We start from the raw sequence: 27944 nt of genomic DNA, 5'->3' as shown, positions 1-27944 counted from the left end.
GAATATGTTGTTTCTAAGATCAGTATTAATTTTGTAGTACAGCATTGCTGTGGAACATGTTAAGTCCATGGATTCTGTCACACCTATTCTAATACAATTAATATCACAAGGCATGCATAAAATCATAATTCCAAGCAATGGAATGGAGTAATTATTTTTCCACGTACATACTGCAATTGGAGCTTCAGCAGTTCGGGACTGTGGAATATATTGTATACAAATGTATGAAAAATAATATTGTACGGGTTGCAAACAAAACTCCCAAAGCTTATGTATTTCAGGTTTCTTAAATTTGAAACAGAATCCAAACTGTCTGGAAGTTCATAAAAGTGAAGCCATTCTACAAGCTGGTTTATCTCAGCTTTTGCATGATATATTTGAGCAAGAGGTGATGTGTTTATAATATTTGTTGGTATAGAGGTTTGTTCTGAGTATCTTATCAATTATGAACAACTCTGCTGCATGTTGTGATGATGAATATCTAGTCCCTAAACCTAACAGAGCTGTGCAGTGATGTTGTTATTGGGAACAGGATTCAAATCCTACACAGATTTATGGATAGGAGTGATTGCCATGAAATTATATCTAGATCCCTGTGCAATAATGCTGTTATTGGCAACAGGATTCAAATCCTACACAGATACAGATTCTTGCTGAGCTTAATAGGTTATTGTCATGGAAGATACTCAATATTTCTGCTGTTATTAGGTACAAAATTCAATTACACAGACACAGATATAATATCTAGATGCATACAGAACTGTGGTTTCTATAAATCTATACTCAATATCCCTATACCTGACAGCTGTGCGGTGATGCTGTTATTGGGAACAAGATTCAAATCCCACACAGAAACAGATTTTTGCTGGGCTTAGAACTATTATGGATAGGTGATTGCCATGAAATAATATCCCTATACCTGACAGCTGTGCGGTGATGCTGTTATTGGGAACAATTTTAACAGAGCCATAAATCTATACTCAATATCCCTATGCCTGACAGAGCTGTGCAGTGATGCTGTTATTGGAACAGGATTCAAATATATAGATTCTTGCTAAACTTAGAACTATGCCATGAACAAAACTGTGCGGTGTTATAATTATTGGGAACAAGCTTCAAATCCCTGCACAATGCTGAGCTTAGAGTGAAGATACCAGTGATATAATTATTGAGAACAGGATTCAAATTTTGGAACTATTATGGATAGGTGATTACCATGAAGATACTCAATATTTTTGTTATTAGGTATAAATATTATTTTATTCAATTCTTCACCTCCATATCTATAACATCTCTGTGTAATTCCATAACAGTTCCATGATCAGCTCACAAACAAATCTCATCTAACAGTTCCATGCTCAGCTCTGTGTCTGTGTGAGGCAAGTACAGCTCTGTTAGAGATAGGGATTAAAAATTATTTTATTCTTCACAAATAAATCTCATCTAACAGTTCCATGCTCAGCTCTGTCTGTGTGGGGATTTGTGCTTAATAACATCAAAAACAATACAGTTCTGTTAGTTCAATTCTTCACATCCATATCCATAATATCTCTGTGTAATTCCATAATAGTTCCATGTTCAGTTATGTGTTTATGTAGAGCAGATAGGGATATTATATAAATTTAAAAATTATTTTATTCTTCACAAATAAATCTCTTCTAATAATTCCATAGCAGTTCCATGCTCAGCTTGTATCTGTGTGGGATTTGTACAGCAACATTAGAGACAGAGTAGATGGGTATAAATATTATTTTATTCAATTCTTCACTTCCATATCTATAATAGCTCTATGTTTATAATAGATCTTCACATCTAACAATTCCCATAATAGTTTCATGCTCAGCAAGGCTCTGTGTAGTTTCATAATAGTTCTTGTGTGGATTTGTACAGAGCACAGCTCTGAGATAGGGATTAACAGTTAGGGTATAATTAATTCTTCACATCTAACAATTATAACAATTCCTCTTATCTATTGAGTGTTTAGATGTTATTTCATCCCTATGCCATGATAGTTTCAATTCTGTATTTGTGTGGGATTTAAAGCTTGTCCAATTCTTCACATTTCCCAATGTGTGGCATGAAATTGTGTTTTTTGCCCAAAAAAAATCTCAGCATGGCCCTGTGTCTGCACAGCTCTGTTAATAAATTTCATTCTTTCCAATTGTATAATTGAGCATAGCAAAAATCTCAGCATGGCCTTGTGTTTGTGTTTGAGGCTTGTTTCCGGTATAGGTAGGTACAAATCTGGCAATCACATAGGATCTGTGCCTCCCGGCTTGAGATATGCATATTGTTTTGAAACCTTACTGGGTGGGATCTGAATCTCAGCAAAAGCCCTAATAAAATATAATTTGGATGTGTTTCTGTATTTTTCAAGCTCTGCTGTTACAAACACTTCCCTGTATACATATTCTGCAACATATGGGCCATCACTATAATAATATTTGCCACATGTTCTGTGATCTGTAATCTTGTAATAATTATTCCTGTCGGTGATACAAAAATTGTCACAAATTTCCTGTCTTGAGGAAATATCAACAAGGCTTATTCTTCACAAACAAATCTCATCTAACAATTCCATGCTCAGCTCTGTGTCTGTGCGAGGAGGATTTGTACCTAATAACATCAGTACAGCACAGCAGCTCTGTTAGAGATAGGGACGATTTAATTATATTATTATTGAAACATCTAGAAATTATTCTTCACAAACAAATCTCATATAACAATTCCATGCTCAGCTCTGTGTCTGTGCAAGGATTTGTACCTAATAACATCAGTACAGCACAGCTGCTCTGTTAGAGACAGAGCAAATAGGTATAAATATTATTTTATTTATTTCTTCATAACAGCTCTGTGTCTGTGTGAGGCAAGCACAGCTCTGTTAGAGATAGGGATATTGAGTATTGAAACATCTAGAAATTATTTTATTCTTCACAAACAAATCTCATCTAACAATTCCATGCTCAGCTCTGGGGATTTGTACCTAATAACATCAAAACAACACAGCTCTGTTAGAGACAGAATATTCAATTCTTCACAATTCCATAACAGTTCCATGCTCAGCTCTGTGTCTATGTAGAGCAAAACTGTTAGAGATAGGGATATTAAGTATAAATTTAAAAATTATTTCATTCTTCACAAACAAATCTCATCTAACAATTCCATAACAGTTCCATGTTCAGCTCTGTGTCTGTGTGAGGCAAGCACAGCTTTGTTACATGATAGGAATATTAAGTATAGATTTAAATTTTATTCTTCACAAACAAATCTCATCTAACAATTCCATAACAGTTCCATGCTCAGCTCTGTGTCTGTGTGAGGCAAGCACAGCTCTGTTAAATATAGGAATATTAAGTATAGATTTAAATTTTATTCTTCACAAACAAATCTCATCTAACAATTCCATAACAGTTCCATGCTCAGCTCTGTGTCTGTGTGGGATTTGTACAGCAACATAGCTTTGTTAGAGACAGAGTAGATGGGTATAAATATTATTTTATTCAATTCTTCACCTCCATATCCATAACAGCTCTGTGAAATTTATTTTTTACATCTAAAAATTCCCTTAACAGTTTCATGCTTAGCAAAGCTCTGTGTCTGTGTAGATAGGGATATTAATATTTTATTTTTTTTATAACAGTTCCTGTGTCTGTGTGGGATTTGTACAGAGCACAGCTATGAGATAGTGACTAACAGTTAGGGTATAGTTAATTCTTCACATCTATTGAGTGTCTAGATGTTATTTCATCCCTATGCCATGACAGTTTCAACTCTGTATTTGTATGGAATTTAAAACTTGTCTGAAAAGTGGCAATCAATGCCTATTGTTTCTATATAAACGTTTCAACGTATGTGTTATTTCATCCCTATGCCATGACAGTTTCAACTCTGTATTTGTATGGAATTTAAAACTTGTCTGAAAAGTGGCAATCAATGCCTATTGTTTCTATATAAACGTTTCAACGTATGTTCAACATACGTTGAAACGTTTATATAGAAACAATAGGCATTGATTGCCACTTTTCAGACAAGTTTTAAATTCCATACAAATACAGAGTTGAAACTGTCATGGCATAGGGATGAAATAACACATACGTTGAAACGTTTATATAGAAACAATAGGCATTGATTGCCACTTTTCAGACAAGTTTTAAATTCCATACAAATACAGAGTTGAAACTGTCATGGCATAGGGATGAAATAACATCTAGACACTCAATAGATGTGAAGAATTAACTATACCCTAACTGTTAGTCACTATCTCATAGCTGTGCTCTGTACAAATCCCACACAGACACAGGAACTGTTATAAAAAAAATAAAATATTAATATCCCTATCTACACAGACACAGAGCTTTGCTAAGCATGAAACTGTTAAGGGAATTTTTAGATGTAAAAAATAAATTTCACAGAGCTGTTATGGATATGGAGGTGAAGAATTGAATAAAATAATATTTATACCCATCTACTCTGTCTCTAACAAAGCTATGTTGCTGTACAAATCCCACACAGACACAGAGCTGAGCATGGAACTGTTATGGAATTGTTAGATGAGATTTGTTTGTGAAGAATAAAATTTAAATCTATACTTAATATTCCTATATTTAACAGAGCTGTGCTTGCCTCACACAGACACAGAGCTGAGCATGGAACTGTTATGGAATTGTTAGATGAGATTTGTTTGTGAAGAATAAAATTTAAATCTATACTTAATATTCCTATCATGTAACAAAGCTGTGCTTGCCTCACACAGACACAGAGCTGAACATGGAACTGTTATGGAATTGTTAGATGAGATTTGTTTGTGAAGAATGAAATAATTTTTAAATTTATACTTAATATCCCTATCTCTAACAGTTTTGCTCTACATAGACACAGAGCTGAGCATGGAACTGTTATGGAATTGTGAAGAATTGAATATTCTGTCTCTAACAGAGCTGTGTTGTTTTGATGTTATTAGGTACAAATCCCCAGAGCTGAGCATGGAATTGTTAGATGAGATTTGTTTGTGAAGAATAAAATAATTTCTAGATGTTTCAATACTCAATATCCCTATCTCTAACAGAGCTGTGCTTGCCTCACACAGACACAGAGCTGTTATGAAGAAATAAATAAAATAATATTTATACCTATTTGCTCTGTCTCTAACAGAGCAGCTGTGCTGTACTGATGTTATTAGGTACAAATCCTTGCACAGACACAGAGCTGAGCATGGAATTGTTATATGAGATTTGTTTGTGAAGAATAATTTCTAGATGTTTCAATAATAATATAATTAAATCGTCCCTATCTCTAACAGAGCTGCTGTGCTGTACTGATGTTATTAGGTACAAATCCTCCTCGCACAGACACAGAGCTGAGCATGGAATTGTTAGATGAGATTTGTTTGTGAAGAATAAGCCTTGTTGATATTTCCTCAAGACAGGAAATTTGTGACAATTTTTGTATCACCGACAGGAATAATTATTACAAGATTACAGATCACAGAACATGTGGCAAATATTATTATAGTGATGGCCCATATGTTGCAGAATATGTATACAGGGAAGTGTTTGTAACAGCAGAGCTTGAAAAATACAGAAACACATCCAAATTATATTTTATTAGGGCTTTTGCTGAGATTCAGATCCCACCCAGTAAGGTTTCAAAACAATATGCATATCTCAAGCCGGGAGGCACAGATCCTATGTGATTGCCAGATTTGTACCTACCTATACCGGAAACAAGCCTCAAACACAAACACAAGGCCATGCTGAGATTTTTGCTATGCTCAATTATACAATTGGAAAGAATGAAATTTATTAACAGAGCTGTGCAGACACAGGGCCATGCTGAGATTTTTTTTGGGCAAAAAACACAATTTCATGCCACACATTGGGAAATGTGAAGAATTGGACAAGCTTTAAATCCCACACAAATACAGAATTGAAACTATCATGGCATAGGGATGAAATAACATCTAAACACTCAATAGATAAGAGGAATTGTTATAATTGTTAGATGTGAAGAATTAATTATACCCTAACTGTTAATCCCTATCTCAGAGCTGTGCTCTGTACAAATCCACACAAGAACTATTATGAAACTACACAGAGCCTTGCTGAGCATGAAACTATTATGGGAATTGTTAGATGTGAAGATCTATTATAAACATAGAGCTGTTATAGATATGGAGGTGAAGAATTGAATAAAATAATATTTATACCCATCTACTCTGTCTCTAATGTTGCTGTACAAATCCCACACAGATACAAGCTGAGCATGGAACTGCTATGGAATTGTTAGAAGAGATTTGTTTGTGAAGAATAAAATAATTTTTAAATTTATATAATATCCCTATCTGCTCTACATAGACACATAGCTGAGCATGGAACTGTTATGGAATTACACAGAGATGTTATGGATATGGATGTGAAGAATTGAACTAACAGAGCTGTGTTGTTTTTGATGTTATTAGGCACAAATCCCCACACAGACAGAGCTGAGCATGGAACTGTTAGATGAGATTTATTTGTGAAGAATGAAATAATTTTTAATCCCTATCTCTAACAGAGCTGTACTTGCCTCACACAGACACAGAGCTGAGCATGGAACTGTTAGATGAGATTTGTTTGTGAGCTGATCATGGAACTGTTATGGAATTACACAGAGATGTTATAGATATGGAGGTGAAGAATTGAATAAAATAATATTTATACCTAATAACAAAAATATTGAGTATCTTCATGGTAATCACCTATCCATAATAGTTCCAAAATTTGAATCCTGTTCTCAATAATTATATCACTGGTATCTTCACTCTAAGCTCAGCATTGTGCAGGGATTTGAAGCTTGTTCCCAATAATTATAACACCGCACAGTTTTGTTCATGGCATAGTTCTAAGTTTAGCAAGAATCTGTATATTTGAATCCTGTTCCAATAACAGGATCACTGCACAGCTCTGTCAGGTATAGGGATATTGAGTATAGATTTATGGCTCTGTTAAAATTGTTCCCAATAACAGCATCACTGCACAGCTCTGTCAGGTATAGGGATATTATTTCATGGCAATCACCTATCCATAATAGTTCTAAGCCCAGCAAAAATCTGTTTCTGTGTGGGATTTGAATCTTGTTCCCAATAACAGCATCACCGCACAGCTGTCAGGTATAGGGATATTGAGTATAGAAACCACAGTTCTGTATGCATCTAGATATTATATCTGTGTCTGTGTAATTGAATTTTGTACCTAATAACAGCAGAAATATTGAGTATCTTCCATAACAATAACCTATTAAGCTCAGCAAGAATCTGTATCTGTGTAGGATTTGAATCCTGTTGCCAATAACAGCATTATTGCACAGGGATCTAGATATAATTTCATGGCAATCACTCCTATCCATAAATCTGTGTAGGATTTGAATCCTGTTCCCAATAACAACATCACTGCACAGCTCTGTTAGGTTTAGGAACTAGATATTCATCATCACAACATGCAGCAGAGCTGTTCATAATTGATAAGATACTCAGAACAAACCTCTATACCAACAAATATTATAAACACATCACCTCTTGCTCAAATATATCATGCAGAAGCTGAGATAGACCCGCTTGTAGAATAGCTTCACTTTTATGAACTTCCAGACAGTTTGGATTCTGTTTCAAATTTAAGAAACCTGAAATACATAAGCTTTGGGAGTTTTGTTTGCAACCCGTACAATTCCTACATTTGTAGACAATATATTGCACAGTCCCGAACTGCTGAAGCTCCAATTGCAGTATGTACGTGGAAAAATAATTACTCCATGCCATCGCTTGGAATTATGATTTTATGCATGCCTTGTAATATTAATTGTATTAGAATAGGTGTGACAGAATCCAAGGACTTAACATGTTCCACAGCAATGCTGTACTACAGAATCAATGCTGATCTTAGAAACAACATATTCCCACTCAAGGAACTTGAAATTGTTAGTTGTTAGCACGTCTCTGTGCAATTTTCCTATCCTATCTGTCAAGTATGATGAGCAAATTAAAATACTCACCCAAAATCAGAAGCAGAGCAAGGTAATGTGAGATATAATATTTGTATTGAAACAGAGCTTTGTATTTTGTGTAAAAACTCTAATTATTTAAATCCATCTTGTATTGAAGGAGCCAGAATTGATATTGTTTTTAAGCAGGTACATAATCAACTCATTAAAATATAAACCAGAATTTACATCCAATTTTCCTGCCTCATCAAGTATGGAAATTGTTGTGTCCCATGTTATGTCATCAACAGGCCCCCTGCTGTTTGTATAAATTCTATGATCATGGAAAAATTTGTAAAACCTAAATTTTTCTAAACTTGAAGTACTTTTTGTAAAAAAAGCAACATATTTCCCCCAATAACAATGCAACAGGTATGCATCAATTCTATGCCAGTATGTATTGGATTCAAAATCATCATATTCAGAACCCAATTCTATGCTCACATACCCAAACCCAACATCACTGTTAAGTACCCATCTTGCCTCTGTTTCATTTTGCACTTTAAAAAAATCATACTCTGATAGATTTTCAAATTTTTCCCTAAAACAATCCAACAGGTGGTCTGATTTTATATATCTTGCAATATTTCTTCTTTCAAAATATGTTTGCATGTTCTGGTATCTATATTTTATTGCATTGATTGCAATATTTTTGATTCGGCATTTTTTGTTATTAGCTTATTATATATATTTCCTGGGCTTCAATTCAAAACTCTATGCTGGATAAAAATATTAGTTGGGTTCAGCACTGTGCTGTGTGTGTATATGTGTGTGTGTATGTGTGTATGTGTGTTAATATTTTTGGCTTTGGTATTTATATACAATTTCTTGGGGTTCAAATCAAAACTCTATGCTGGATAAAAATATCAGTTGGGTTCAGCACTGCAACAACACACCCTTTCTCTTCAACAGCTCTCACAATACTGGCTGATATGCAATGCAAAATCTCTTTATATACCCTAAGCACGGACCGCATTGAAAATATCTGAAACAATAGGCCAATCAGAATATAACACATAATCACATTATGTCATAAGCAACCAATCAGAAAACAACACATCTGAAACAATAGGCCAATCAGAATATAACACATAATCACATTACGTCATAAGCAACCAATCAGAAAACAACACGTATCTAATAATTTATTGGATGTTGCACAGCATGATGCAATACAGAAATAGGCTACAAGTAGACCGGAAGTAAATATGTGTGGGTGGGTGTGGGTGTGTGTGGGTGTGTATGTAGGTGGGTGCAGGTGTATATGAGGGTAGGTATGGGTGTGTATGTGGGTGGGTGTGGGTATGTATGTGGGTGGGTGTGGTCAAGGTCAAGGTCGGGGTCAAGGTCAAGGTCAAGGTCAAGGTCAAGATCAAGGTCGGGGTCAAGGTCAAGGTCAAGGTCAAGGTCAAGGTCGGGGTCAAGGTCAAGGTCAAGGTCAAGGTCAAGGTCAAGGTCAATATGTGTGTGTGTGTGTGTGTGTGTGTGTGTGTGTGTGTGTGTGTGTGTGTGTGTGTGTGTGTGTGTGTGTGTGTGTGTGTGTGTGTGGGTGGATGTGGGTGGGTGTGGGTGTGGGTGTGTATGTGTGTCTTGGCCTAGTTTTAAGTGTGGCCAAAAAAAATATCAAGAGGAGCATATTTTTAACAAGTTTATGGACAACAATCTCACAGAAGTGCCTTTTGTAAGTATAGGCACTTCAATCTGAGGAGGCTCTTCCTTTCTCATGGAATCCATGAGGGCTTTTTTACAAAATTCTTAGATTAGAGGGGGTTCCACACTTGAGCAAAAAGCTCATATGGGCATGTTGAGCTAGGTTTAAGTGTAGGTAAATCTGCTTGAGGGGAGCTCTTCCTTTCCTGAGCTGGTAATACAGTCAATTACACTACTATCTTGAAAGTAAAGATATTTGAAAACGTCATCAAGAATACTCACACATTCTACAACCGACAAGAAATTAAATTATCTTAGTGGATAGTTGAGTATCAAACGAAATTATATTCCGGTTTCTCTATTTACATCTAAATGCCTTTCGAACTGCTGCACTTCTCTTAAAGCTTTCACACTAGAAAGCTTTCACAGTAGAGTAAGTGGACCGGTTGACAAACCGAAAATGAGGCTCGGTGAGGCTCGCCTTAATGGATTTCTCTCGTAAGGCGAGAGCCTCATTTTCTTGCAGTGTTGCCAACTCCTCACTCGAAAAAATCACCAAGGTTTTTGTTTTTGGGTATAACCTAACCTAAAGCAAGGAGCTGACAACACTGCTTGAGGCTTGCACCTAACCTAACCTAACCTAACCTAACCTAACCTAACCTAACCTACCTAACCTAACCTAACCAACCTAACCTAACCTAACCTAACCTAACCTAACCTAACCTAACTGGTGAGGCTCGCCTTAATGGATTTCTCTCGTAAGGCATGAGCCGCATTTTCTTGCAGTGTTACCAACTCCTCACTCGAAAAAATCACCAAGGTTTTTATTCGGTCTAACCTAACCTAAAGCAAGGGGCTGGCAACACTGCTTGAGGCTTGCACCTAACCTAACCTAACCTAACCTAACCTAACCTAACCTACCTAACCTACCTAACCTAACCTAACCTAACCTAACCAACCTAACCTAACCTAACCTAACCTAACCTAACCTAACCTAACCAAACCTAACCTAACCTAACCTAACCAACCTAACCAACCTAACCTACCTAACCTACCTAACCTAACCTAACCTAACCTAACCTAACCTAACCAAACCTAACCTAACCTAACCTAAAGCAAGGAGCTGGCAACACTGCTTGAGGCTTGCCTTAATTAATTGCATAAAGCAATTTGCCAACCTACTGGTATTTTTGCCATAGCTTTTTACAAAAAAAAAGAGAGGAGAGAGAGAGGGAAGAGTTAAACAACCGACAATGCTGCTAATATTTACCTACAGCTTTTTTTTTACTTTGCAAGGGTTTAGCCAATTTATACACTGGCGCAACATACACACACTGGGCAATAGAGCCGGCAACAAATATATACTGCCGTAAAAGAGAGAGAGATGGATGGATGGCAACACAGTATGTGTGTGCGTGTGTGTGTATAATATGTAGCATTATTAACTAGAGTGTGTTGGCAACCCATCTACAACTAAAAAAAAAGATAGAGATACCAACATTGCCGTAAGATAAAGAAAGAGAGACCTATCGCGATTTTTGTAAACCTCTCTTGGGGGAAACACGATGTGCTATACACACGTGCGCGCTGGCGCCTCTTATTATTTTTCGTATTGTGAGGCAAACAAACAAATAAATAATTGTTGTTTTTTAGGATGCCTGGCCCCTAACCCCGCCAGGGTGCGTGGTGCCCAACCCAAAAAGGTTCTAACGGCTGCGGCTGTAGATAACCGCACCTCTGTAGGGTTTCACGTGTTTTTTTTTTGTATAATAATAATAATACTGACAATAATGAATAGGTTAATTGTTGTTGTAGTATTTTGGTTATTTGGCAAAGTGCTACTGGTAACTGGAGAAGTTAGCGTGGGAACGTGAGGCGGTGGCGTCTGATTGTCTCCGCCGCCATTATTCCCACCGGAAGGTCTGCTCCGCACAGTTCCAGTAGGTTTTTGTACGGGTGACCTCGTCGGTATTGTGTTGATTCCGCCGGGTATTGATTAACATCTGGCGAATCCGGGGCGTGATACATGCCAGGGCTTTTGTCTGCTTTTTCGCTATTCTTCTTGCTGGATTTTTTATAGTATGCCAAGGTGACCCATATTATGACGACTACAATACAGAAAATTCCAAAGGCAGCGATCCAAATCATGATGGACGGGTGTGTTGTTTTTTGTTATTATTTATCGTCAAAAAGCCATGTACACGTAACTCAAACCAACCTTGGAATTTTAGCTACCGACAGGTATAAGTTTTTATTAGAAACCCCGCGCACATCAGGTGCAGTCGAGTATTGCTACTGGGTAGTTGCATAAAAGTGTACGCTATACCAAGTGTAATATCAAGTGTAATAGAAACCGAATTAGTTTGGTCTGTCAGGTGAGTACCATATCAGCATAAGTTATATGCACACAAGTTGCTTGACCAGTTATAAAACTAAAATTTACGCAATTATACTACTGTTTTTGTGTGTGTTAAATTGCTAGCAGCTTTTTGTAGGTAAGTTTTGTTTTTTTTTGTTATTTTTTTGCATGTGTGTGTGTTAATAATAATTGCGAGCGGTGTTAGTGAACAGAAAGTGTTGTTTTGATTAAACAGCGAAATTATGCTAAACAAAAAAAATATGAGCATATATAACATGTGCTTGAAAAGAATCCACTTCCACTGGGTATCGAACTTGAAGTTTACAATTATACAAGTGTACAGGGGAAACTTTATTTTTTTGAATTTGTTGATACTTTCGGTTGGATTTTGTTGTTTTAAGTCTATTTTATGCATAGTAAGGCTAATCGAAACTGGGCCTACAGCGGGATCCGAACTACCTCTGCCGGGTATCGAACTTGGAGTTTAAAATTATACAAGTGTACAGGGGAAACTCTATTTTTTGAATTTGTTGATACTCTGGATTGGATTTTGTTGTTTTTAAGTCTATTTTATGCACAGTAAGGCTAATCGAAACTGGACCTACAGTTTCAAGAACTATTTGTACCTCTACTGGGTATCGAACCCTTGATTACAAGACTATTGCTGTGCCATCGCAGAGGCTAGTGGAAGTACTGATTGATTTGATGTTTTAAGTCTATTTTATGCACAGTAAGGTTAATTGGGACTGGACCTACAGTTTCAAGAACCACTTGTGCAGGTATCGAACTCTTGATTACAAGGCTATTGCTGTGCCATCGCAGAGGCTAGTGGAAGTACTGATTGATTTGATGTTTTAAGTCTATTTTATGCACAGTAAGGCTAATTGGGACTGGACCTACAGTTTCAAGAACCACTTGTACAGGTATCGAACTTTTGATTACAAGACTATTGCTAAGGGTCCCGGGTTCGAATCCCGGTCGGGCTTGGTTGTTTGTGAATGTCCATTCATCAATTTCATCATTTCATCACTCATCCCCATCTTCGCAAATTAGCCAAGAGGCACAAAACGCGAAGTAAAATAAACTAAATCAATCAATCAATCAAAACAAGACTATTGCTGTGCCATCGCAGAGGCTAGTGGAAGTACTGATTGATTTGATGTTTTAAGTCTACTTTATGCACAGTAAGGTTAATTGGGACTGGACCTACAGTTTCAAGAACCACTTGTGCAGGTATCGAACTTTTGATTACAATACTACCGCTGCGCCATTACAAAGGCTAGTGGAAAGTACATAGTTATTCGAATCTTATTTATTTAAAATATTTAGTTTTTTTTATGCACGCTTATTGATTTTTAAACCTAAAGTTAAATAAAATCTGACAATTATATCCAAATATACTTATAGCTACAACGAACATTCACAAAAATGGCTTGAGATTTTTTTTGCTACGTAAACAAAATGGTCGACATGCCAAATATGAACAGGCTATATAGATTTGAGAGATGGATAGAAAAAAAAGTTAATTAAAATTTAATTTTATGATTGCAACACGAAACTTAATAATTGATTGATTGATTGATTTAGTTTATTTTAACTTCACGTTTTGTGCCTCTTGGCTAATTTGCGAAGATGGGGATGAGTGATGAAATTGATGAAAATCGACATTCACAAACAACCATACCCGACCGGGATTTGAACCCGGAACCCTTGGCGTTACAGCGTGATGTGCTAACCACTCGGCCACAGGGTCGGGCAAGTACTAGTATATACATAGACCAAAGTTACATAGTTCTAAGTCCCATAGGAGCCGAGAAAATCAATGTCTTGGAAAACATCTTAAGACAAATATCTTAATCTTTAAGAAAGTCGACTTCCGGTCTGTCAAGATGTTACTTCCGGTCTGTCAAGAAAATTTTCTTAAGATATTTGTCTTAAGATGTTTTCCAAGACATTGATTTTCTCGGCTCCTAATTGAGCTAGGATGATGATTTTAGGTTTGTTGGATAGGATTCGACGAAAACTATTCGACTAGCAAATAAAATCGATTCCACTCCCTCAAGTTTCGAAAATATAGACAATTTTTTTATTTTTTTGAGAAACTTGATTTGTTGGCTTAGTTTTTACCCTATTTCGAAAATTTTAATGATATTTGATAAAAAATTGAATGTATTCTACAATTTATTGGAAACATAATGATTAGTGCTTATTGTTTTCGAGTTATTTTAAATTTAAATTTCAAGATGTAATTTCTAAGTTGTTTTGTAACTCGAAAACTATGGGTCGTAGAAAACCCATTCTTGTTTTATCTGCTATTGCCCGACAAATACTATAAACACAAATAATGTTTATTGCTTGATTTAAAAAAATAAAGATCGAAAATAATTTTGTTTTCTGAAAATAAAAAAAATGTGTGTATGGAAAAAAAATACGATTGTGTAATTTTTTATGATGTATGTTTGCATGTAAAAATAAGTATACCTGAAAGTTTTAGAATTTCAAAATAGCTATATATATGTATTTGCTATTATATCAGCCAAAATAATAGAATATATATAAACAAGAATATTTTCATAGTTTCATACCTCTACTAGATTGGTGAAAAAATATACTAATGGGCAATAAAATCTGAAGAAAATTTGTGTCTAACAAAAATAAACTAAATAGAATTACACATGCATACAATATTTATTGTGTTTTTTTTCTATCTACAATTATATTTTTCTTATATATTTTTTTTTTATTTTTTTATAGAGTTGATTAAAGCACATATTTGAGAAAGGCAACACCGCCCATATATAAATAAACATACCCCGAAAAAATGCGCTCCATGAAAAGTTGCCCTGTGTGCAAAAAAACTATATCAAGCAAAAATTTTGCAAGACATTGTCGCACCTGCGTGCAAGGCAAGCATTTGGCTGCCGCCGAACTGTGTTCCGGATGCAATAAACACATTACAATTGCATATGCCAAGAAGCATAAGCTTACTTGCCTAAGCAAAAATACATCTGGGGCCCAGCCTTCGACCTCCACCAAGAGGGAGGCAGAAGCAGCCTCCATCAATGCACCACCTGCTAAACGCGTCAAGCCTGCGATAAAAGCAGACCGGTCTGCTTTCGGAGGAATATTAGAAGATTACGTCCAATTGTCGGAGGGCTCATGCGACGTGCGTAGCTTTTTAGAGGAGAAGCGAGCAGAGATAGTTTCTATTCTTAGTAATACATTGGCTACGCACTCCTCCACTAAATTCTACGCATCGCTACGTTGCTGGTACAAGAAGCCGTCTGGTGAAATTTACAGCTTCTGCCACAACACCAAGGCGAAGACGCTGCATCTGGCGGATGTCGACAACCTCGAGGACATCTACAGCAAGTTTGTCGAGGAGCTGCTGGCAAAGCATGAAGAACATGAAGCTAAGGGCTCGGGGGGTTCGCTGTGTGGTGAGCGTCACGAACTGCGCGTCAAACTTTCCAAGTTTGTGCCTCTCTCCGCCTCCAGCTACGTCCCCTTACCATCTGCCATCGCGGCAAAGAAGGCCGTCCTGAACATTCAGAACAGTGACGCCAAGTGCTTCGTTTGGTCGGTGCTTGCAGCATTGCACCCTGTTCACTGGAAAAAACAACCACGCCGAGTTAACCACTACCTACCCTATGAGCCAGAGCTGGAAGATGCGATGGCTGGGATTGACTACCCGGTGGAGGTCTCGGATATTCGCAAGTTCGAGGACCGTACACACAACCCTCGGTTGGCCATCAACGTTTATGGTCTCACTGACGAAAATGTGGTGTACCCCATCCGTGTGAGCGACGTAGACGACGACGGTGCGCAGGAAATTCACCTTCTGCTCATCAAGGATGAAACTCGCCATCACTACACCCTTATCCGTTCGCTCTCTCGACTTGTTTCGAGCCAACGGAGCAGTGAAAGTCACCACGTCGAGGTGTGTCGCAGGTGCTTGTCCACTTTTGATAATCGAGAACAGCAGGATTACCAGCGCATCAGAGGTCCCAACATCGCTGCCGAGAAGCTCGCTAACCACAAGCTCTACTGCAAAGCCAACGAGCCTAGGGTGGCAGACTTGCCCAAACCTGGTACCGTGGAGTATTTCCACATGCACGGTGCCATGGTGGAGCACCCCGCTATCATCATCGCGGATTTCGAGGCCTTCCTCAAACCCCTGTCCACTTGCGATCCCGATCCTGAAGTTTCTTCCACCACCCCTTACCAACTCCACGAGGCATCCAGTTTCGCATACGTTGTGGTGCGTCGGGGCCAGCACATTGTTTTCGAGCCCTACGTGTACCGTGGTCCCGACGCAGCCAAACACTTCCTCGAGAGGATGGTTGTGGAAGCCAACGAGATAGGGAAGGTATTGTTGACCCCCAAGTCTATGCTCCCACTGTCTTCAGACGATCAACGCAGACACGACGAGACCATCGCTTGCCCTGTCTGCGCCGAGGAGTACACCGCCAAAAACTGTAAAGTCCGACACCACGATCACTTTAACGGTAGGTACGTTGGTCCTTGGTGCAACGATTGCAACCGCTTGGCCTGGGACCCGCGCTTCATCCCTGTGTTTTTTCACAATGGCTCGGGATACGACTTTCACCACCTGATCAAGCATCTTGGGTACGACAATGCAAGAATCAATGTCCTGGCACAAAACGAGGAGCGTTATATTAGCGTCAGCAAGTGGGTGCCGATCCCCAACTCAAAAAGCAGGAGCATCGAGCTTCGCTTCCTCGACTCCCTGAGCTTCCTCCCGGCCAGCCTCGATGCTCTCGCAGGGAAGCTGAGCAACGAGCAAATGCTTATTACCTCTGCAAATTTTCCAAACTTGGACGCCGGTCTCTTCAGGCGTAAGGGGGTCTACCCCTACGAATACGTCACAGACCCTACCAAGTTTGCGGAGACGTCGCTACCTCCCCAGGCGAAGTTCTACAGTCAGCTACGAGGCTCGAACATCACCGACGAAGAATATCATCACGCCCAGTCCATGTGGCGCGAGCTAGGTTGTCGAACTCTCGGAGACTACCACAACGCCTACCTCAGACTTGATGTGACGCTCCTCGCCGACGTGTTCCAGACGTTCCGGGCGACCGCAATGAACATCTACCACCTGGATCCCGTCTACTTCTATAGTCTCCCCGGACTGGCGTGGTCAGCCATGTTTCTGGTGACGAAAATCAAGCTGGAGCTTCTTTCGGACGTAGACATGGTGCTGTTTGTGGAACGCGCCGTGCGGGGTGGAATGGTCCAGGTGTCGCAACGGCACGCACGCGCCAACAACCAACACATGGCTACTGGCTACGACTCCACCCAACCGTCGAGCTACATCATGCACACGGACGTAAATAACTTGTATGGGCACTCCATGATGCAGCCACTCCCTTTTAGAGGGTTCGAGTGGGCTGACCCTACCAAATTTGACGTTGAAGGTTTCGACGATTCGGAATATGGATTTTTCGCCGAGGTGGATCTTGAGTTCTCCGAGAAGCTGCAGGATTTGTTCTGCGATCTTCCCCCTGCACCCGAGTTTAAGTGTCCACCCGATTCCAACCAGACGAAGCTCGTCATGGATTTCGAACCCAAGAAGAATTACGTCCTTCACTACAAGAATCTCCGGTGGTTGATGCAGCGAGGGGTCACAGTCCACGCAGTTCACCACATCCTCAAGTTCGAGCATTCTCCATGGTTGCGTCCATATATTGAAGTCAACACCGAACACCGCACCGCAGCCACGTCCGAGCTTGATAAGGATTTCTTCAAGCTTATGAATAATGCAGTGTTTGGCAAAACCATGGAGAATGTACGGAATCGCGTGGACATAAAATTGGTGACGAGGAAAGAGCGATGTCGTCAGCTTGTCGCGAGTCCATTGTTCAAGTCTCGAACAATCTATAACGAGCAGCTGGCTCTGATTCACATGAAGCAAGGTGTGGTGAAACTAACCAAGCCCATCTATGTGGGAGCCACGGTTCTGGATCTGAGCAAGCTCCACATGTTCGAGACGTACTACGACATATTACGTCCACACTACGGTCACAACATCTCGCTTCTCTACACGGACACGGACAGCTTGGTGTACCACGTTCGCTCACCCGATGCATACGGGGATATAGCCACAGTTCCATCTTTGGTTAAACTCTTCGACACCTCGGGCTATCCCCAGCCGAACCAGTACGATATCCTGGCCAGCAACAAGAAGGTGCCTGGCAAACTCAAAGATGAGAAGGACGGAGACGTGATTCTTGAGTTTGCAGGTCTTCGCGCCAAGGCCTATACCATCAAAGCCGAGGGCGGCGTTACCAAGAAGGCCAAGGGTGTCGGCAGACAGGTGGTTCGGGAGCATCTCACATTCGAGGACTTCGTGGATTGCCTCAAGACCAGGTCGTCGGTTCTAAGAGCAGAACAACGCATCCAGAGCGTCGACCATGTGTTGACCACCAACAAAGTGAGGAAGATTGCCCTGGATCCCAACGACGACAAGAGGTGCGTTCTCCAATGTGGAATCCACACACTGCCGTAGGGGCACTATCGCTTAGCAGAAAGCAAAACCTGCAACATATGCCCATCTTCAAGAGAAGATTCATAAAACAAAACAAAAAAAACAAAAAAAATCATTTTGTTAGTTATTACAAAAAAAACACTGACTGTCATTACAAAAAAAAACTTTGACCGTATTTTAAATAACCAGCATACCTATGAATCTTTTTGGTTTCCGAAAACAAACCAACATGGAGACTGTACACCGCGCGACGACAGATCATGAATTTCTACCTTCCATGTTAACTAAACTCAACGGTCTACTGATTGTTCACCTTAATAGCATTTGGACGAAATTGGATGACGATGTAGGCAAGATGTTTTACGTCTTCAACAACAATTTATATTTTTACAAAATTCCGATCGATGGAAAACTTCAAATCACCGTGAATCCGGAAAACGTAGGTGAAATCAAAATATCTACCGGCAAGAACATTTTTCGAATCAAGCACGACAAGATGCTTTCTAACATTACGTACGATGTTTCTGCAGGAGATTGTTTATACGTGGAACTCCTAGGAGATTACGACAAACTCATTCCTCTCTTCGTTGAATTACGAATCGTCTATCCTATTATAAATAACCGTTAACCAAAATGCCTAACGACATTTTCGGCAACACTAAGCGTGTAGACCACGCAGAAGAGATTCTCATGTTGGACGTCCGAATTAAAAAGTTGAGGAGCGATTTGATCGCTTTGCAGGAGACCTTAAACAAAAGTTTAGAGTCGGAAATGGCTACGCTCCAAACGCAATGTCTCGACCCCATTCTGAAAATCGATTCCGAACTGAAAACGCTCATAAAAAATTATGTCGACGTGCCTTCTTATGACAATGTTCAAAATATACAGTTGAGCGTGGATAAGCTTCAAAATGATTTGGCCAAATTGCAGCAATTTCAATCGAAAAATGAAGATTTGGAAAAATTGAAACTCGAAATCGAAGAACGAACTTCGACAATCGAAACGAATTTCTCTGAACTTCAAACCGTCGTGAAGAATATTGATGTAGAACGCTTGCATGTTGTTGTTTCCAAATTACAAGAAGAATTCGCCGGCACGTTGGAAGAAATTAAATCCAAGTTACAGACTTTGGAAGATACCATGACGAACCTACCATCGTCAGACGAACTGCAAGTCATCAGCAAAAGCGTTGCGAACATAAAAATTCAATTGGAGGCTTATCAAGATTTCGAACACATTCAAACCACCATCGCTACGCTTCAGGCGTCTCTGGAGTTGATCAACGAAGAAATTAAAAATATTCACACTGAAGCCAGTGCGTTGACGAGCATACAAGACACGTTAAGCACGGTTCAGCAGAAGATCGAATATTTAGAAAATTTGAACGTCGAAACGAATCTTGCTCATTTTCATCACGTACTGGACAACATACAGGGTGACTTGGAATCGTTACGGACGAGCGTACCTTCGAGCGAAGATTTGGAAAAATTGAAATCGGCGGTGACGGCACTATCCGATTCGAGCAACATCAAAAGTTCATTGAGCGATCTCGAGAGTAGGGTGGCCAATCTCCCCACCTCAAAAGAATTACACGCTTTGAAAAGGAGCATATCACGTATGCTGAAACGACTAGAAACGGAAACGGCGAACGTGGAACAGATTCGAGACGAACTTACTTCGCTGGTGTCGACGCTGCCCACTTCGCAGAGCGTCGCCGACCTTCACACGCAGTTTACCGAGATGCGAAGCATCGTGAACGATCTTACCGAGAAAAGTTCGAAATTAAATCAAGTCGAAAACCTTCAGAGTATCGTCGTCAACATCAGAGATCAAGTTGGAGTGCTGGAATCCACGCAGGAATCGACGCTGGCCTCTTTCGGTGCCAAATTACAAGAACTCAACGAAAACTTCAAGCAGTTGAACGTGGAAGTGAAAATCAAACCGTCATTTTCTACAGTAACGGATACCATCGTCGAACATTTGTTGCCCGTACAAAATACACTGGGACAGCTTCACAGCAACCTCGTTAGCGTCGATACTAAATTCGCTAAACTGCATTCTCTGCAAGCCATCGAAATCAACAGCGTACCCAATCAACAGAGAATCTCCACGTTCGTCGAAGGTAACAAACTGTACATGTTACATCCTTATCATCCGTACTACAAGTTTCTCCTCGATGGCACGATTCAGATAAATGAATTTTCGTACTGGTCTCACGGCAGAAAAGCTAGCGTTCCCACCATGACCTTGATATCGAATCGCGGTGTCCAGAAAGCAGGAAACATTCCTCTGGCACGTTGGAACGAAACGCGCAACATATATGAAACACACGAAGACGAAGATCTCACCGTTTTTGACGTGAGTGCCGGCGATAAGCTGATCATTCAAAACACGAGCGAAGTGCCACCCTCTTTGAATCCCATCACGCTTGTGCTTCTCTTCAAACGTAATCTCTAAAAAATGTCTAGGCAAGCCATCGTCGAAGAATTGCATAAACCTGCACGCCGCAACTACGAACGTTTGGCGGTGGTAACCAAGGGAATCGATGACCTCTGGCAAAGTGACCTCGTGGAGATGAGTAGCGGCAATCTAAAAAATGTGCATAAATTGAACAAGGGCAACAAGTACCTCCTCACCGTCATAGACACGTTTTCGAAATTCGCATGGGCTCTACCTTTGAAAGCCAAAACGGGGACATGCGTCACGGAAGCATTCAAGACAATTTTTCGCGAAAGCAACAGACGACCTCGGTTTTTGCAAACAGACAAGGGGAAGGAATTTTACAATGCCGTATTCCAAAAGTTTATTCGGAAACACGACATTCGACATTATTCAACCTTCAGTCACATCAAAGCCAGCATCGTGGAAAGATTTAATCGAACCTTGAAAACACACATGTGGAAACGATTCACGCTTCGAGGAAATTACAAATGGGTCGACATACTGCCGGAACTCGTCGACACCTATAATGATACGGTACACAGAACGATAGGCATGAAGCCAGCCGATGTTACGAAATCTGACGAGCAACGTTTAATTTCTACAGTTTACTGTCCAAAGTACACTCCCACAACTACCAAGAAATCAAAATTCAAAATTGGAGACCAGGTGAGGATCAGCAAATTCAAACGCACCTTCGAGAAGGGGTTCACAAAAAATTGGAGCACAGAACTTTTTACAGTGGTTCGAGTTCTACCCGGAAACCGTCACACGTATATAATAAAAGATAGTAGTGGCGAGATTTTGAAAGGAAGATTTTACGAAGAGGAACTCTCTAAAACAAAACATCCCAACACGTACCTCATCGAGAAAGTATTGCGTAGGAAAGGCGACAAACTGTTTGTCAAATGGCTGGGACTTCCGGAAAAGAGTTGGATCGACGCGAACGAAGTAATCTTGTGAGTACGTGGAACGTGGTGAAGCGTCTACCGGATTCGGAAAGTCAAACAAAAAAAAAGAACGGCGAGTTGCTTCCCGACAGCATCCGCTGTCTGATCGTAGGTCCTTCGGGGTGTGGGAAAACAACACTGCTCGTGGACAATTTTCTCCTCGCACCGAATTGGTTAGATTGGAAGAACAGGCACCTCTACGTGTTCTCGAAAAGTTTGGAGCAAGCGAAATACCAGCAACTGATAAAACTGTACGATGGTCTGGACATTGCAACGTTCTCTTCGGAAATAAAACCACTCGACGATTGTCGTGAAAATTCAGTCGTTGTGTTCGACGATGTCATCCTGGAAAATCTAAATGAAATTCGCAATTTTTTCACGCAAGGTCGTCACAAAGGAATAGATTGCTTCTTCCTAGCTCAAACGTTTTCCAAAATTCCAAAACAGTTAGTACGCGACAACGCTAATTTCATATGTTTGTTTCGTCAAGATCACACCAACCTCAAGCACGCGTATGATGACTACGTAGGCGGAGACATGAACTACAATCAATTTTCGGAACGCTGCTGCTCCCACTGTTGGAACAGTGACGATTTCGGATTCGCGACGATCGACATGACGAGAAAACCCAACGACGGAAAATACAGAAACAAAATCAACGACTTTCTAAACGTTGCAACGTTGTGAGAAACGACGTGTATAAATAACGTTATGACGAAACGAAAAATTGAAGACGAAAATCTCAAGCTTCGTGATTACCTCGCGAAACGCTTCAAAGGTTGGAAATCCGAGAATCGCGGATTCTACGAAGAGAAGAAACGTCAAGATCAACCTGTGATCGACGCCATCAGCGATCTAGGTAAAGAAATTAAAGGCGTGACGGAACAAAATAAAAATTTGATCAACGAACTCGTACCACTTGCAGCTAAAAGTTACACCGTACCCACGCCCATTTCAAGCATTCCTTCGACGCCGCTCGAACTGAAGGACGTACCGCCACGACGTCGAGCCATAGGTAGCACGCCATCGTCTTTGGATAAGATCGAGTTGGGACCTTTGGCACGAGACTACCTGAGCACGGGGAAATTCGACAAGGATGAAGTGTTCGGATTGTATCCAAGCATGGAGAGCAACGAAGGCGGCGGTGTGGTTTGGAAGATTGGAAAATCGAAGGTGAGCTTCGAAGGCAACGACATTAAAGTTAATTTAGGCGAGAAGGATAGTTGGAACAGGTATCCGGGTACGGTGGGACTGTGGGAACTCGTTGCCAAAAAGCAGCCGAAAGATTACACCGACGAAGATTACCAGAGTTACAAGGAAATTTTGATCATGACGGATGTCTTGTACCAGAACAACGACGCCTCGCAGAATAGAGTCAAATCCAGCAGCGGTGAGAAGTACAGAAATCTCATCAAACCGATTTGGAACCAGGTGAAAACAGGCAGCGGCGTCAAACTCTACAACACCCTGCCCAAAGAGTTTGTGTGGGTGGACGACGTGCGCAAGCTCATAGACCGATTGTTGGTTATTGCAGGAGAGGAGAATGCAGGCAATCGTAATTTCTACAACGAGAAGGTAGGAATTGTGGACATGATCAGCACCAAACTTTCCAACTTCATCGTGAACGACGACAAGGGCATAGGTCACCTCATTAAAATTATCAACACGCTGCCTCCGAGATTCTGGAACGTGGCCGAAGGAAAAGGACTCGTGAACGACATCATCAACAAGTTACCTTTCGAGATGCATTTACCCGGCTACCAGTTCTGCGGACCGGGTACCAAACTCAAGAAAAGATTGGAGAGAGGAGACAAAGGTGTGAATCCGTTGGACGCCGCATGCAAAAATCACGACATCGCCTACAACACCACTCGCACCGATCTGGATGCACGTCACGAAGCAGACAGAAAATTAGAGCACGCAGCTTTCGAAAGATTCGTCAGCAGAGACGCTTCGCTGGGAGAAAGAATTGCAGCACTGGGCACCACCATCGCCATGAACACGAAACAAAAATTTGGATGGGGTGTGTAGAAATAAAAAAAATTCTCGAACCGTGAAAAAAATTTCTTCGGCATATAAATAACACTACATAAAAAAAAAAAACTCCAATTGTGTTTGTCATCTTATAAAAATGAGTAAACAATCACTAGACGCCCAAGCATTAAAACAAATGCTAAATTCATCAGTTGAATATGTAAAAATTCAGGAATTGGAAATGGACAAACCTTACACGATAACTTCCGGTTCAATTGTTTCTACCCAGTATGGTCCCAAGGCGCGTCTGTTGCTCAACGCACAATACAGTCTATTTTTACCAGATCGATACGCTAACATGTTATCTGACGAGAAGCTAGCTATTTTAATCGAGAACAAAACTCAAATCGTGTACAAGGGTACAAAGGAACTTCTTGGTAAGAAAACAAAGCACGTAATAGAATTTGTGTAACGGTTCTGCGCGGAGTATATGCTTGAAAAAAAAATTATACGGAACAAAAAAAATCTCAGAACATTTATATATAAATAACATACCGAAAAAAAATTACACAAAACAAAAAAAATCTCAGAACATATATATAAATAACATACCGTGAAAATAACATATAGAGCATCAACATGAAGCCCAAAGGTGTCGTGTACCAGATACCATACTCCAATCTGAAAAATCTAGGTGCCCTCGATGGTTTACTCACCAAGAAACAACGCGAGAAGAAACGTTCTTGCTTGACGAAAGGACACGGAATGAAATTACTTCTCAGCACACCTCAATTGAGACGCTTGCAGCGTTCGCGGAAACAGCAAAAAATCGGAGGTTTCATATTCAGCATCCCAGCCATCCTGGCAGCATTGGGGGCCGTTGGAAGTTTGGCCGGCGGAAGTGCCGCCATCGCGAAAACAGTCATCGACTCGAAGAAGAACAAGGCAGAATTGGAAGAACAGAAACGTCACAACCTGGCTATGGAGAAGAAGGGGAAAGGTATAACCAAAAAACAAAAAAGCAACCTCGATGCTTTGAAAAAATATAAAAAAAAGAAGAAGCCCTGTCCAACTTCGATATTGAATCTCTGATCGAACTGTTGGGAATAAAAAACTTCAGGGGTGTTTTCATGTCCGATTCTCTACCCTCTGCTGTGAAGAAAAAAGAGTATGGCGTGGTCAACCTGGATAGTTACAAAAATTCTGGTACACATTGGATATGCTACCTCAAAATTGACGATAACAATGCATTTGTTTTCGATTCGTTCAGTGGCACACCACCTGCCAGGTTGGTGAAGTATCTCAGTGTTGCCAACCTCTACTAGAATGACAAACGCATCCAGGGTTTCACCGATGTTAACTGCGGCCACCTATGCCTTTCCGTTCTCGCATACATGTCTAAAATAAATAACCCGTCGGTGGAACATTTTCAGAAAGCATTGTGGAATCTTAAACACGATGGGCGTGTTTCATCTCACGAGCGAATCTTCAATCTTGAAACTCACGCTGCACGACGACATCGTCTATCCTAAATCCGTAGCTCTGCGTGCATTCTACAGCATGTACCTCATACCTAACGTCACGCAGCACAACAACAAAATTAGCGTCGGAAGCGAACACATCGTCGTCACGACAGGCCAATACAATCTTTCCACTTTGCAAGCTCAATTACCCAAGGGCACGTACCTTTCTCAAAATTCGGTCACGCACAGAGTGGAAATCGTGTCGGCGACAGAGACCGTTGACCTGGGTACCATAGGAGAACTTTTAGGTTTCGAGAACAACACCAAACTCGAAGCTGGCATCAAGCACACGGCAGCAAACATTCCTAAATTTCTAGCCATAGAGACTCTGAACGTTCACTGTAACGTGGCGGAAGTAATGATTACTAAATCTTCGGACGGATTGTTAGGAAGTCACAAGCAGACGGGAATCATAGCTACGTTCAAACCCAGTTCCGAGTTCATGGAACCGATCATCTACACACCCTCTTCGCCGATCTATTTTCCAGTATGCCGCAACCGCATAGACGACATAGAGTTGGTGGTGACAAACGAGAAAGGAGACGTGGTGGATTTCGCAGGTGCCACTACGACGGCCATCGTGGAGATCAACATATAATAAATAACACGCATAGTAAAAATGGAGCAAATCGAAAGTTACGAATTACAATCTTTCCCTCCCAACCGTCGCACGTTCGCCAATCTCAACGAAGCGAACAGGGAGATCGAATACGACATGGACGTAGGCGATGGGTTTGTTCATCCTCACAGAGCGGACCTCTACCTTCAATTCGACGTGGTGAAGAAAGAAAGCGGAGACGCGTTTCCGCCCAATGCAAATTTGATACTCGTGGACAACTTCGTGCCTCACCTGTTCTCGCAGGTGGAGGTGAGGAAACACAACACCGTCATCGACAGAATAGACTATCCAGGCATCACGTCGACAGCAGTGGGAACATTGAAATTATCCAAAACAGACGCAACATACTATCAAGCAGGAGGATTCGAAGCAGGGACGAAAATATCGACGACAAGTCACACGGTGCTCTTTCCCATGCGTCTGCTGCCGGGATTCTTCTCGGACTACAAAGAGATCATGTGGAAGGGAGGATTGCGCGTCACGTTTCGAAGAGCAGCCAACGACAACGACGCGCTGATGCGATACACCAACTTGAACGCCGACGGCACGCCGATAGCCAACACTTTACCCGAAGCAGCCAAGTGCGTCATCCGGAGCATGGAGTTGAGAATGCCGATCGTGGAATACGAAACAAACTATGCCCTCAAGTACAAAGCGGAGATCTTGAAGAGTCCGCAGGTGCCGATTCGCTTTCACGGTTACCAGTGCGTGCAAAAGATGGCGTCGGGAAGTCACATGGAATTCGACGTGACGACGCAGTTCAACAACATACAGTTCGACATGCCAGATTTCGTCGTGGTGCTTTTTCAGACCGGGCGCGATAAAAATCAGGAAAAAAATTCCAGCAAATTCGACAACTGCAAGATCAAGAATATTTATCTGAAGAATGGAAGAAACGAAGTGTTCCCGCGCGAGAATTACAACCTCGACATGACCAAAAACGATTACCTAAAACTTTACGAAGCTTACACCTCTTTCAAACGCGTGACCGAGGGAAACGTGGACATGTACTACACGCCCAGCGAATTCATAACCCACAGACCCATGTCCGTCATCAATACCACGAAGAGGAAGCAGGTGGTGGTCAACGATCGCACCAACATCAAGGTCGTCTGCGAGTTCAACAGCCCGTTGCCCGAGGACACCGTATGCAGTGTGATCCTGGTCGCCGAGAAGTCCATCGTCCACGACGTGAAGAACGAGAGGGTCACAGAGCAGTTTTAACAAGTTTTTAACATTTTTTCTTGCACAATAAGAAATTTTTGTACTAGCACAATCAGTTTCAATGGCACAATACGAAAAATTTCACTAGTTCAAGATCAGTTACAATATCAATTTCATCACTTATCAGTTACAATATCTTTTTTTTGCACTATAGCACGAGAGACAAATCAGAAAATTTGCACAAAAAAATTTGTTGTTGTTTTTTACACGAGAAAATTAACAATAAAATTCTTTTTTTATCGTTTCAGATGCTGTCGAAACATCAAAAACACATACACATACAAACACACTAAAAAAATAAGCATGCAACTTTATTTGTAACACACACACATACATTCTCCATCTTCATCAAAAAAAAATATTATAATAAACATAATTATTTTTATCTATCACACAATAAAACTCTATATCCAAAATATTACAACATCAAATAACACTAGAGTCGTTAGTACACGTTGCATGCATTACGGAGGTCCTCTGTAGGGTTTTATGGAAGTTTGGGGGAAAAAAAAAACACGTGAAACCCTACAGAGGTGCGGTTATCTACAGCCGCAGCCGTTAGAACCTTTTTGGGTTGGGCACCACGCACCCTGGCGGGGTTAGGGGCCAGGCATCCTAAAAAACAACAATTATTTATTTGTTTGTTTGCCTCACAATACGAAAAATAATAAGAGGCGCCAGCGCG

Source organism: Lepisma saccharinum, chromosome 28 (genome assembly GCF_977018435.1).
Source record: "Lepisma saccharinum chromosome 28, izLepSacc3.1, whole genome shotgun sequence".
Classification (NCBI taxonomy): domain Eukaryota; kingdom Metazoa; phylum Arthropoda; class Insecta; order Zygentoma; family Lepismatidae; genus Lepisma; species Lepisma saccharinum.
The sequence above is the reverse complement of the archived record's forward strand: the minus strand, read 5'-3'. Positions refer to the sequence as shown.